This window comes from Mustela putorius, unplaced genomic scaffold (assembly GCF_011764305.1).
Source record: "Mustela putorius furo isolate JIRA1106 unplaced genomic scaffold, ASM1176430v1.1 tig00003845_pilon_pilon_pilon, whole genome shotgun sequence".
Classification (NCBI taxonomy): Eukaryota; Metazoa; Chordata; class Mammalia; order Carnivora; family Mustelidae; genus Mustela; species Mustela putorius.
This window is the reverse complement of record NW_025421998.1, coordinates 72,077,300-72,091,541: the sequence shown is the minus strand read 5'-3', so window position 1 is coordinate 72,091,541 and position 14,242 is coordinate 72,077,300. Positions and strand designations below refer to the sequence as shown.

Sequence of the window (14,242 nt, the reverse complement as noted above, 5' to 3'; positions counted from 1 at the left end):
ATACACAGAACCTGGGCTTCCTCTTTCCTAACTCTTTAATGATCAGGGTTACTTGCCATTTTTGTATGACAGTGGCCATCTTGAGCTGTCTTCTGATTCCTTCCTTAGGCCATCAGAAAGGTCATAGTTTTTCTACTAGAACTTCAACTTGTTGCCTTTAGTCCAAAGCTTGCATAAACCAGGAAATCAAACCGTCCCATTTCCTTCATTAATTTAAGTACTAACTTTCTTCCAAAATATCTCAGCTTTTGTCCATTATCTTTATCCATGGTCTTCAGGTAGAGGTTTTTGTTTTGTTTTTGTATTATTTTCTCCAAAATGGATTATTGTAATATGTGAGAGGACCAATCTAGTAGAAGCTTATTCCCTCTTATGGGAAGCAGACCCACCAAACCTATACTTTGATCAATAGATCACAGGTACAAATTTCTAAGTGTTCATTTTATTCAGAGGTAAGCTATATTATCCAATCTAAATCATTCTCTGTTTATAGATCAGCTAAAGTTCTATAACAAAATACCATTCATCACATTACTGTATACTATCAAAGAACTGATAATGGTTGGCTAAATTTGTGGTATATATTTACTATATATTCAGACTTATACCACAATATGTCTCTTTTTGTTTCATCAGCATTTCAGTGAATAAATATTAATGAAACCATGTATTCTGCTTTTTGGACCCTTACTATACATTGAACCCACAACATGTGTCTATTATTCTTCATATATATTCAGAGTGTATCTTGTAACAGTTATTGGAACCATTATGCAGGTATGCTGTGAATGCATATTAATAGTAGAATATATTTGCATAATAGGAGTTCATCATATTGCACGCATAGCAAAATCTTTATAAAAATGTAGTTATAATATTCAAAAGCTATTTACTTAAACACATTACTTACTATTCTACATTAATGAAATGGTACTTCTGAATTTTGTAGTAGAAATTAATAGAAAACCCAGGTTTTCAGGAGGTTACATGATCAAATAAAAAAATACTTTTTTATTCCTGCTAATACCCTCAACAGAATACAGTCAATATAGGTAAAAGAATTAGCAACTTTAGTTGCAGTGAACATATTTTCATTGTGCTCATTGCATAGCTGTTATTTTTTTAATATTTATTTGAGAGAGAAAGACAGAGATAAAGTAGGAGGAAGGGTAGAGGGAGAGGAGAGGGAATCTTAAGCAGACTCCTTGCTGAGCGCAGAGCCTAACATGGGGCTCTAGCTCACCCCTCATGAGATTATGACTTGAGCCAAAACCATGATCGGATATTTAACCAACTGTTATTGGTTATTGGTACTGTTATTGGCACCCCAGCTGTTATTTTTAAAGTTCTATAATAGATGTAGAAGTTTGGATAAACTTCTAAAGTCCCCAAATCTGCAAAATGTAAATTAAATTTCATCTATGGCCATTTAACAAATCCTACAGTATCAGGGCTGGCTGGTTTTTCATCAACTACAAGAATCCAGAACGGACCTAAACTCATAATATGAATGCCACATGTCCTTTCCTCCTGATGAATCTTTGAAGGTCAGCTGGTCATCAGGTAGATAAAGGCAGTAAGATCGGTGAGTTCTGTGATTTTAAATACCTCAGATGGTGTTACAAGGCCATAAACTGAATGACTTTATGTAGCTGAGAAATGCCAAGAGCTCTCTAGAAAAATAGGGGGTTTTATGTCCCATTAGCACAATGAAATCAAATTTCACAATACTACAAAACAAAAGAGACAGTGCTCTGCATTCAGGAAGTGTGTTAACATGAGCATGAAATCGAAGACATCTAGCCAGGTGACTCCAGTAGTGTACAGTGTACTAAAATTACTTCATAATCTAGATGATGTTGCTTCATCCAGTAGTCATTGTGTTCAGTAATAGGTACTCACGTGCTTAATACAAAATGCCTAATAGCTTATGTTTCATTCTTTAAGTAAATTTAATATCATATTAACTGTAAAATAAAACTGTCACATTTTTTGCAAAAAAACACTCTCTTAAATGCAAAAATTTTCATTCTGAGGGAAGTAGCATTTTCTTAAACATGATCAGATTACTATTAAAATCATTAAAAGTATCAAAAGTACCTGTGGAATTGAGTATTGAAAAGAGGGAAAGGAGGGGTGCCTGGGTGACTCAGTCATTAAGCATCTGCCTTTGGCTCAGGTATGATCCCGGGTCCTGGGATCAAGCCCTGTACTTGGCTCTGCTCAGTGGGAAGCCTGCTTCTCCCTCCCCCACTCTGCTTGTGGTCCATCTCTCGGTCTCTCTGGCAAATAAATAAATTTTTAAAAAATCTTCAGAAAAAAAAGAAAAGAGGGACAGGAACAAACAAGGATGCATACTCTCTCCACTTTTACTCAACATAGTATTAGAAGTCCTAGCCACAGCAATTAGATGAGAAAAAGAAATAAAGGGTGTCTAAATCGGAAAGGCAGAAGTAAAACTGTTACTATTTGCAGATAACAATTTTACATATACAAAACTCTAAAGATTCCAGCAAAAACAAAAACACATTAGAACTTATCAATGAATTCAGTAAAGTTGCAGTATACAAAACCTATATATAAAAAAATCCATTGGGTTTCTATACACTGATAGTGAAGTAGTGGAAAGAAAAATTAAGATAACAATTCCATTTACAATTGCATCCAAAAAAAAAAAAAAAAAAAAAAAAACCAAAACCAACCAACCAAACAAAGAACAGATTTCACCAAGGAAGTGAAAGACCTACATTCTGGTAACTATAAGACATTGATGAAAGAAAATGAAGAGGGTCCAAATAAATAGATATGCCATGCTCTTAAATTGGAAGAAAAAATATTGTTAAAATGTCCCTATTGCCTAAAGCAGTCTACACATTCAATAAAATCCCTATCAAAATGCCAAGAGCCTATTTAATAGAAAAAGAACAACCAATCCTAAAATGTGTATGGAACCACCAAAGACTTAAATAGCCAGAGCAAACTTGAAGAACAAAGCTGGAGGTGTCATGCTCTGTGATTTCAAATTATATTACAAAGTTATAGTAATCAAAACAGGATGGTTTTGGCATAAAAACAGATATATCTATCAATAGAAAAAAAATAGAGAACCCAGAAATAAACTCAGGCACATTTGATCAATTAACTTATGGCAAAGGAGCCAAGAGGGAAAAGACAGACTCTAATAAATGGTGTTGGAAAAACCAGACAACCACATGCAAAAGAATAAAACTGGACTATTATTTTATATGCAAAATTAACACAATATTATGCAATATGCATATGCAAAATTAACACAAAATGGATTGAATACTTCAAGGTTAGGTCTGAAACCATAAAACTTATAGAAAAAAACATACAGGGTAAGCTCCTTGGTATCAGTCTTGGTGATGATTTTTGGGGTTTGACACCAAAAAGAAAGGCAACAAGAGGAAAGGTAAGTGAGATTACATCAACCTGAAAAGGTTCTGCACAGCAAAGGAAATCACCAACACAATTAAAGGTCAACATACCAAATGGGAAAAAATATTTGCAAATCATGTATCTGGTAAGGGATTACTATCCAAAACACAAGAACTAACAACTCAATAGAAAAACCACAAACTGGGGCACCTGGGTGGCTCAGTGGGTTAAAGCCTCTGCCTTCGGCTCAGGTCGTGATTCCAGGGTCCTGGAATTGAGCCCCACATTGGGCTCTCTGCTCTGCAGGGAGCCTGCTTCCTCCTCTCTCTCTCTCTCTCTCTGCCTGCCTCTGCCTACTTGTGATCTCTGTTTGTCAAATAAATAAATAAAATCTTAAAAAAAAGACAAGTAAGTGTTGGTGAGTTTATTGGGTAAAGGAAACCCTTGTGCACTAGTGATAGGAATGTAAACTGGTTCAGCCACTATGCTAAAGTTTTGAAATTCCTCAAAAAATTTAAAATAGAACTACCATAGGATCCAGCAGTTCCACTTTGGGGTATTTATCCAAAGGCGGGGTGGGGTGGGGTGGGGGAGGGGGGAAGACCACTAACTTCAAAACAAATCTCTACTCTCCTATTCTTTGCAGCATTTAAATAATAATAATAATATTTATGTAAATAATAATAGCTAAGTTGTAGACACAAGGCAAGTGTCTCTTAATGGATGAATGTATCCATTTTATTATCCATAAAAGAAAATAGGATATGAATGTACAATGAGATATTTTTCAAATATTATAAAAAATAAAGGGAGGAAATCCTGCTATTTGTGACAACATGGATGGAACTTCAGAGCATTATGCTAAATGAAAGAAGTTAGACAGGAAAAGATAAATGCCATATGATCTCACACATGGAATCTGTAAATCAAAACCAAACAAATCAAACTCATAGATAAAGAAAGCAGATTGGTGGTTCCCAGAGGTGGTAGGTGCCGAGTGGGCAAAATGGGCCAAGGGGGTCAAAAGGTACAAACTTCCGATTATAAAGTATAAAGGGGAATGAAATATATATATAGCATCTTGACTGGACTTAATAATGAATTGCATCCTAAGACCCTGGAATCATAACCTGAGCTGAAGGCAGATGCATAACCGACAGAGCCACCCAGGCATCCCTTTGCTGGAGGGTTTAAAGCAGCAGTCTGATAACTGACTTTCTCTGCTTAAGCATAAGGAATAACATGGAGGACATTAGGAGAAGGAAAGGAAAAGTGAATCGGGGCAAAAAGGAAGGGAAGACAAAGCATAAGAGACTGTGGACTCTAAGAAACAAACTGAGCATTTTGAGGGGGAGGTGGTGGGAGGTTGGGTGAGCCTGGTAGTGGGTATTAAGGAGGGCAGGTATTGCATGGAGCCTGGGTGTGGTGCATAAACAATGAATCTTGGAACACTGAGGGGGCGGGGGAAGCAGCAGTCGGAGAAAGAGTACAAAAGCTCTTAGAGGTTAGAAACACAGCTGTGTCTATCCTATAGCTCAGGTTATTTCCTTGTCCTGCAAAATGCCTGGCTAGTGTCCACATGCTGAATATTCATGAATGAATGAAATGCATACCTTAAAGTGTCCTTCCCTTTGATAACCTCCTCTAGTATCATGTAGACAAAGCCTTACATATCCAATTGTTAGAATTGTTGGGCTCATAAAGATATATGCGGCACATGAAATCGAAGAGTAAATTAGTATGTTATTTTTCAGAAACCACGTAAAGCAAAGATCTCCAGATTAAATGAAAGTCATGAAGTGGAGGGTTCATTCAAGGTTTCACTTTTACCTAGCCAGTTTCTCATCAGGACCTGTATCAGTGGAGCCTCATCTGTAAAACTACCTGGCCAGAATCAGTTAGCTCTTATTTTCTTCTCAGCAGTAAAATTCATAGACTAGTATAACCTCAAATGTTATGGAGTATTTCTTAATTGATGACAAAGTCGATACCCTACATTATTCTTTCAAGCCATTATGCAATTTTGAGGTACTGAGGCAATGTAGACCCATAAAACAAATATTCTTAGACATTCCCACCTTAGCTAGGTACTATGGACTGTCACATACTCCATTGCTTCTTCTGAATTTCCATCATTTTACTTGTCATCTTAATATTTAAGGTAGCATTCAATTTCATCTTTCTTTTAAATAGAAAAGAAAAGTAAAGGATAAAAGTACAAATGAAGGATGGGACAAATATCTCAGTTCTTACAAAAAAAGGTTGCCACTCTTTATAGAAAATGATAAAATTCTGAAAAACTCAATATAGACAAATGATCCTTGAAAGTAGAAACCCATTAGGCAAATAAAAATTAAGAGTTGACATTATATAACAGGAGTTAGTTCCCTGAGAGCTGGAACCATGTTTTCCTTCTTTCATTTATTAAAAAAAAAATTTTCTAGAACTTATCTCAGTATTGGACAAGTGTGCTCCATTCGTCCGTGTTGATCAAATACAGTAAAAATTTTAAAAAGACAAAATTTTGGATAGGGCATAAACTGAATGTGTGTTTATCATGTAACATTTCATTCACAAAACATGGAGGCATGGGAGGTGGCCCTAGTCAAAGCAGACCCCATGTTCTCCCACATGAGAGAAGGAATCTTGAACACAGTGTATGCCTCACTAACTCAACAACTGAAAACAAATGCAATTACTTATTTATGTAACCCCATAATTCTCTTGCCCTTAGCACCCCATTCCCACCTTCACTGAATAACCAGGGAGGAATAGTGAAAGCTAGAAAAATTCAGAATAAACTAATTCCCTGGTCCTCTAATAGAAAGGCAGCTGGCAACAAGTATGCTGGACAAGGATGGTGACATTTCAAGAAATGACAAAGTCACAATTCTTATTAGACTGAACCTACATCAGAGTAAGAAGCAAAGTCAAAAGGGACATAATAACAGTCCATTAGTGATGGATTCCCCACTTTAAAAAAAAATGTAATAACTCAAAGTAGCACATAGATTGGGCCAGCCTGAGTGGATGTGATTTAGTCTATTTTCCAATCTTCTTGAATTTTAAATTGTGACTCCTTAAGCACCTTAGTGTCTTCCTCCAAGAGTGTGAGTCAACACACCTTTCTTCTCATCCACCCCACTCCCAACCCTTGCAAGCATTCAAACTCTGTACTCAGCTTGCTGCAACAGCTCTCTGCTACTTCTCCTGGCCCTGTTGATCTCTGTGCAAGTCCACCGTGAACACCAAACATGGATTCAACCTTCCTGAAACCTTGAATTATTAGTCTCTTTTCTAAAAAATCTGTTTAACCACTTCATTTAAGATAAAGTTCAACATCCTCAATCTATCGCTCAAGTCTCTGACCTCACTCTCCTTTTTTACCCGTATCTTGCTTTTCTCCTCACCATTCCTCAGGCATTCCATTCTCTCTCCTGAGTGGTACCCAGGCTTGTGCTGTACCTCTTGCATAATAGATGCGTTTCCTTCCCTCTACTTCCCAAACTCTGACTACCCTACTGTTATCACCCATTACGGTGTCTCACCTAGACCTTTCCATTTTCTGAATCAGAGTCCTGAGAAAGATACTGTGTGTGAACACTGAGAAAACCATCAATGGCCGTTGTGTTCAGGAAATACTTTCCTAAAAACTTGAGACTGGAAGTAAAAAGAAGATGGGCAGAATTTGACTAAGAAAACTCATTCTCTTACAGAGGCGGCCTGGGGAGGTGGCAAAACCAGAGGGTCCTAATTCAGAATGTCTTCTTTCAAATTCTGTCTCTGTCTCTTAACCCTGTGCATCATGGGCAAGTCACTTGATAGGAATCTGGCTCAATTTTCTACTCACAGAGTGGTGACAAGGATTCTTTAGTCAACACTTAGTAAATGTAAGCTATATACAATACTATTAGTAATACAACAAAACTATCACCTGTGATAGGATACTTCCGTAGCATCTTGAGTAAAATGATTCAGGATATAAAGTAAAAAAAAAAAAAAAAAAAAAAGAATCACAAAGAAGAAACATCCTGAGAGGTGAAAAGAAGGTCAAGACAGAGTAAGGCAGTCATCAGGAGACTCTAATATCATGGTTCTTTCCATTCGATTCTTTCCTGACAGTTTCATTAAGCCCATCAGCATGCCACAGAGCCAAGCGCACTGTGATGGCAGTTAACACACTGGTAACAATGACTTACTAGTTAATAAAAACTGGGCAGAAAATTGACCTATTTAAGTTCATAACTAACACACACACACACACACGTGGTTATATTTATTTTCCTTAGTTTGAAGGTAGGAAAACCATAATGCTTAGAAATTAGGTTATTTGCTCACACAATAAAGCCTAAACACTTGTAGAATTTCGTTAACTGGATGGCTCCCATATTCCAACCTGTAGCAGAAATCTTTGGTCCTTAACCAAAGATTCTAACTTTAATTTTCCGGATGGATGTTTTTCAAACTTAAAATTGAACTTAACTTTCTCCCTTATGTGTCTACTCTCCCCTCCCATAAGAGCAGGTTTATCTCAGGATGCCTGAGTGGCTCAGTTGGTTGGACGACTGCCTTTGGCTCAGGTCATGATCCTGGAGTCCCGGGATTGAGTCCCGCATCCGGCTCCCAGCTCCATGGGGAGTCTGCTTCTCTCTCTGACCTTCTCCTCGCTCATGCTCTCTCTCACTGTCTCTCTCTCAAATAAATAAATAAATAAAATCTTAAAAAAATTATAAAAAAAAAAAAGAGCAGGTTTATTTGTCTACTTCCTCTCTATTCCCATAACTTTTCTTTCCTTGTTTTTGGCACTGCCGCAGTATGCCTCTAGCTGTCCTGTAGTGGGTGATACAGATCTTGAGTAAAGTGAACACAGTCTTCTTCCCCTCATGGCAGGCCATCGTTGAGCAGACTTTGGGGTGAGTGATACTTGTAGAATGCAGTTAGGCTGGCTTCTCAGGATTATGTTTTGCTCTGGTAAGTTACATCAGATTTTCTGTCTACTTCTATTGTATGAAGGAACTGAAGAAGGCACCAATGTGGACAGTGCAAAGCAATCAAGTCACTGGCTTCAGTACAGTCCTGGAATGATACTGTTCATATAATTTCCTCATAACACATATGTTACAAAACTATTATTTCAAAAGACTTGAAGGTTTTCCCAGCTGTTTCTGGGTTAGGTATATACATTCGATGTTTTGGATAGAAAGAATTTTTTTTACCTATTAATTATAGTTCTTAGCTAACTTTATTATTAAGAATGCCAATTCCGGGGCACCTGCATGGCTCAGTGTGTTAAGCTGCTGCCTTCGGCTCAGGTCATGATCTCAGCGTCCTGGGATTGAGTCCCGCATCAGGCTCTCTGCTCAGCGGGGAGCCTGCTTCCCTCTCTCTCTCTCTGCCTGCCTATCCGTCTACTTGTGATTTCTCTCTGTCAAATAAATAAATAAAATCTTAAAAAAAAAAAAAAAAAAGAGTCCCAAGAATGCCAATTCCATATTTAAGTCTTGGGTGTAGGAAAGAGTGAAATGTGATTCATAACAATTTTCTGTTAAGATTTAAGAAATCAGTAAAAATTAACTGTATCATGCATGTTCCATGTTCGTATTTCTTCTATAGCAGTTAAACTTTTTGATGATGGGTACGCCTGTAACTCATACCTATGCTCTTATATGACAAATTGGAAGTGATGGTACTGGTGCATAAAGACATAATAAACTCATGGGACACCTGGTGGCTCAGTTGGTTAATGTTAAGCACCTGCTGTCAGCTCAGGTCATGATCCCCGTGTCCTGGGATGGAGCCCCATGTAGGGCTCCCTATTCAGCAGGGAGTCTGCTTCTCCTTCTCTGCCTTTTCCCCCAACTTCTGCTCACTCACTCTCTAAAATAAATAGTCTTTTTTAAGAGAAGAAATGGCATAAAAAATTTAAAAAAAAGATATAAACTCACAGTGCTTCTGCATAGACACACTAGTTGAAAATGTGTGTTAAGAGGAGTTATTTGTGGGACAGAATATATAGTTCTAGAAGAATAGAATGTTAGACAATGTCTAAATGAGAGCTAGGGGGTATGAAGAGGGTGAAAAGCCAACAGAGTAGTTGGCAAAACTAGTAGGGGGCAAAAAATCAGCAATATCAAAGGGCCACTAGGAACAATGAGATGTTTAATTAGACCCTCCCCTTTTTCTCTTCCCTAAATCCTTTGGGGGCCTAACAGCCCCCTCCCCAACTCCACATGGTTCTCCTCGGACTTCCATCACTATACACTGGGCAGTCATACTCTGCAGAAGCTGATCCCAAAGAGAATCCTTCCCAGGATTTTCAGTTATTGGAAAGGAGAAATTCTCATTCCCTCTGATTCACTAATTCAAGTGTATGACTCAAGCTGTGAATACCTATATCCCCTGCCAAATGGAGGGCATCCCTTTCTACTAAGAGAGAAAAAGCTTGATACCCAGAAAGAAGCTGATAGGAGAGATGGGGAGATGACAAGATTTCTATTAGTTTATGGATCCAGCTTAAACTACGAACAGACACATCCCTATTCTTCCTAGTTCTAGGAGCCAATATATTCTTTTTGCTAAATCAAGTTTGAGTTGGGTTGTTTTTTTTTTTTTTTTTGTCACCTATGACAAACATCATGGTTAATATAATAAACAATCACCAGAGGTGTTACATATCTTATTGTAAAGTGAGGGTAATCAAAAAAGAAGTCAAGAGATTGAAAACAGAAAGACAGTCTTTTGACTTTCATCTTTACCAATGATCTCTGCAAGTGTAATTTCATTTTACTACAGAAGATAAAATCTGGTTTTCTGGTGATTTACTAAACCTATAGAACTAGATTAATTTTTAGAAACTTTATTTTTATCAGTACCCTCCCCCTCAACATACACTCAACAGAATTTCTAATCTTTTGTTCACAAAAAAACCTAAATGCCCAGTATTATAACCCATCTAATTTGAAGTTAATGAAAGTATGAGCTACGTAAGAAATTTAGTCTAAGTATTCAGTAACTAGAAAAGCAGTTCTGACTTACAAAGTAACTTCTATTTTTCCTTAGGAAGTAAGGTACTTAATATAAAGCTTATATATGATACACATACATTCTTGGAACCCACAACATCCCTAAAAATTACTTTAGTAGCTCTTCCTCTCAGCGACCTGGGGTGACCTCTGAAAATGGTTCACTATTCACTTGACCCAGGAAGCCCTACAAAATCATGCAAATCAAGAGGTTCAAATCTTCTTGTTCACTTTAAGAACACATGTGAAACTGCAGGCCATCAAGGATATGCGTATCCGAAGAGCCACCAAGTATCTGAAAGATGTCACTTGGCAGAAGCAGTGTGTGCCATTCCATCACTATGATGGTAGTGTTGGTAGGTGTGCCCAGGCCAAATAGTGGGGCTGGACACAGGCTCGGTGGCCTAAGAAGAGTGCTGAATTTTTACTGCACATACTTAAAAATGCAGAGAGTAATGCTAAACTTAATGGTTTAGATGTTAATTCTCTGGTCATTGAACAAAGCTCCCAAGATACGGCGTAGAACTTACAGGGCTCATGGTCAGATTAACCCATACATGAGCTCTCCCTGCCACATTGAGATGATCCTCACCAAAAAAGAGCAGATTATTGTTTAGAAGAAAAAGATATCCCAGAAGAAATTGAAGAAACAAAAATTTATGGCCCGGGAGTGAGTTCTGCACAGAATAAATGCAAATAAAAAAATTTTTAAAATTACTTTAGTAGACCAAATAATAGTGAATTACATAGAGAATCAAAGAGCTTCAGTGGATATTTGTTAGGATTAAAAGTATCCTAAATATAACAGATAACTCTTCTAGCATGTAAGCTTTAACAACATGGAGATTAGAAATCTTCTATGAGAAACAAAAATATATGAAAGAACACTTAGAGAAACTATTTTTCTCAGTTGGGATTGTAACTGTGAAGGCAGATCTGCTCTGAGCTCTTTTGCTCCAGGTGGTGGAATTAATCGCTGCATTGCTCTCTGGGGCAAAGCAGGAATCCCTTTCTCACTCTTAGGACATTTTTTTGCTAAAGAAACATAATGACTCAAAAGTAGGCTAATGTGCAAATTTAATAAATTCTTCACATACAATACTTTCTAGCCTGGATCTAAATCTAGATCAGTGGGCATGTTATGCTTGCATTTTGTAAATGAGATTTAGTTGTCCCTTTCCCTTTTATTTCTATAACTGGTGACCTTCTTGAGCCATCTCCTTGGAACATTACAGTTTGGTATATTTTTATTTGTTGGCCATTAGCACTCAGATTATGTACTTTTGGCATTAAAAATTCCATCTAAGAGTTCGAGTGTGTTTTTTTTTTTTTTTGTTTTTGTTTTTGTTTTTTTTTTTTGCTCTTTTTTTTTACTTTCAACCTTCCTAAGTTCTTTTCTTTTTTTTTTTTTAATTTTTTTATATAAACATATATTTTTATCCCCAGGGGTACAGGTCTGTGAATCACCAGGTTTACACACTTCACAGCACTCACCAAATCACATACCCTCCCCAATGTCCATAATCCCACCCCCTTCTCCCAAACCCCCTCCCCCCGGCAACCCTCAGTTTGTTTTGTGAGATTAAGAGTCACTTATGGTTTGTCTCCCTCCCAATCCCATCTTGTTTTATTTATTCTTCTTCTACCCACTTAAGCCTCCATGTTGCATCACCACTTCCTCATATCAGGGAGATCATATGATAGTTGTCTTTCTCTGCTTGACTTATTTCGCTAAGCATGATACGCTCTAGTTCCATCCATGTTGTTGCAAATGGCAAGATTTCATTTCTTTTGATGGCTGCATAGTATTCCATTGTGTATATATACCACATCTTCTTGATCCATTCATCTGTTGATGGACATCTAGGTTCTTTCCATAGTTTGGCTATTGTGGACATTGCTGCTATAAACATTCGGGTGCATGTGCCCCTTTGGATCACTACATTTGTATCTTTAGGGTAAATACCCAATAGTGCAATTGCTGGGTCATAGGGCAGTTCTATTTTCAACATTTTGAGGAACCTCCATGCTGTTTTCCAGAGTGGCTGCACCAGCTTGCATTCCCACCAACAGTGTAGGAGGGTTCCCCTTTCTCCGCATCCTCGCCAGCATCTGTCATTTCCTGACTTGTTGATTTTAGCCATTCTGACTGGTGTGAGGTGATATCTCATTGTGGTTTTGATTTGTATTTCCCTGATGCCGAGTGATATGGAGCACTTTTTCATGTGTCTGTTCGCCATCTGGATGTCTTCTTTGCAGAAATGTCTGTTCATGTCTTCTGCCCATTTCTTGATTGGATTATTTGTTCTTTGGGTGTTGAGTTTGCTAAGTTCTTTATAGATTCTGGACACTAGTCCTTTATCTGATATGTCGTTTGCAAATATCTTCTCCCATTCTGTCAGTTGTCTTTTGATTTTGTTAACTGTTTCCTTTGCTGTGCAAAAGCTTTTGATCTTGATGAAATCCCAGTAGTTCATTTTTTCCCTTGCTTCCCTTGCCTTTGGCGTTGTTCCTAGGAAGATGTTGCTGCGGCAGAGGTCGAAGAGGTTGCTGCCCCGTGTTCTCCTCAAGGATTTTGATGGATTCCTTTCGTACATTGAGGTCCTTCATCCATTTGGAGTCTATTTTCGTGTGTGGTGTGTAAGGAAATGGTCCAATTTCATTTTTCTGCATGTGGCTGTCCAATTTTTCCCAGCACCATTTATTAAAAAGGCTGTCTTTTTTTCCATTGGACATTCTTTCCTGCTTTGTCGAAGATTAGTTGACCATAGAGTTGAGGGTCTATTTCTGGGCTCTCTATTCTGTTCCATTGATCTATGTGTCTGTTTTTGTGCCAGTACCATGCTGTCTTGATGATGACAGCTTTGTAATAGAGCTTGAAGTCCGGAATTGTGATGCCACCAACGTTGGCTTTCTTTTTCAATATCCCTTTGGCTATTCGAGGTCTTTTCTGGTTCCATATAAATTTTAGCATTATTTGTTCCATTTCTTTGAAAAAGATGGATGGTACTTTGATGGGAATTGCATTAAATGTGTAGATTGCTTTAGGTAGCATAGACATTTTCACAATATTTATTCTTCCAATCCAGGAGCATGGAACATTTTTCCATTTCTTTGTGTCTTCCTCAATTTCTTTCATGAGTACTTTATAGTTTTTTCTGAGTATAGATTCTGTGTCTCTTTGGTTAGGTTTATTCCTAGGTATCTTATGGTTTTGGATGCAATTGTAAATGGGATTGACTCCTTAATATCTCTTTCTTCTGTCTTGCTGTTGGTGTAGAGAAATGCAACTGATTTCTGTGCATTGATTTTATATCCTGACACTTTACTGAATTCCTGTATAAGTTCTAGCAGTTTTGGAGTGGAGTCTTTTGGGTTTTCCACATAGAGTATCATATCATCTGCGAAGAGTGATAATTTGACTTCTTCTTTGCCGATTTGGATGCCTTTAATTTCCTTTTGTTGTCTGATTGCTGAGGCTAGGACCTCTAGTACGATGTTGAATAGCAGTGGTGATAATGGACATCCCTGCCGTGTTCCTGACCTTAGCGGAAAAGCTTTCAGTTTTTCTCCATTGAGAATGATATTTGCGGTGGGTTTTTCATAGATGGCTTTGATGATATTGAGGTATGTGCCCTCTATCCCTACACTTTGAAGAGTTTTGATCAGGAAGGGATGCTGTACTTTGTCAAATGCTTTTTCAGCATCTATTGAGAGTATCATATGGTTCTTGTTCTTTCTTTTATTGATGTGTTGTATCACATCAACAGGCCCCTCCCCCAGAAGATCAACAAGAAATCCAGCCGAGACCAAGTTCACCT

At 37.7% G+C, this 14,242-nt stretch overlaps 1 pseudogene; it reads left to right on the top strand.

Annotated features, from left to right (window-relative positions):
• The first annotated feature begins 10,577 nt into the window (after positions 1-10,577).
• Positions 10,578-11,095, top strand: LOC106004416 (annotated as a pseudogene).
• Positions 11,096-14,242: the final 3,147 nt, after the last annotated feature.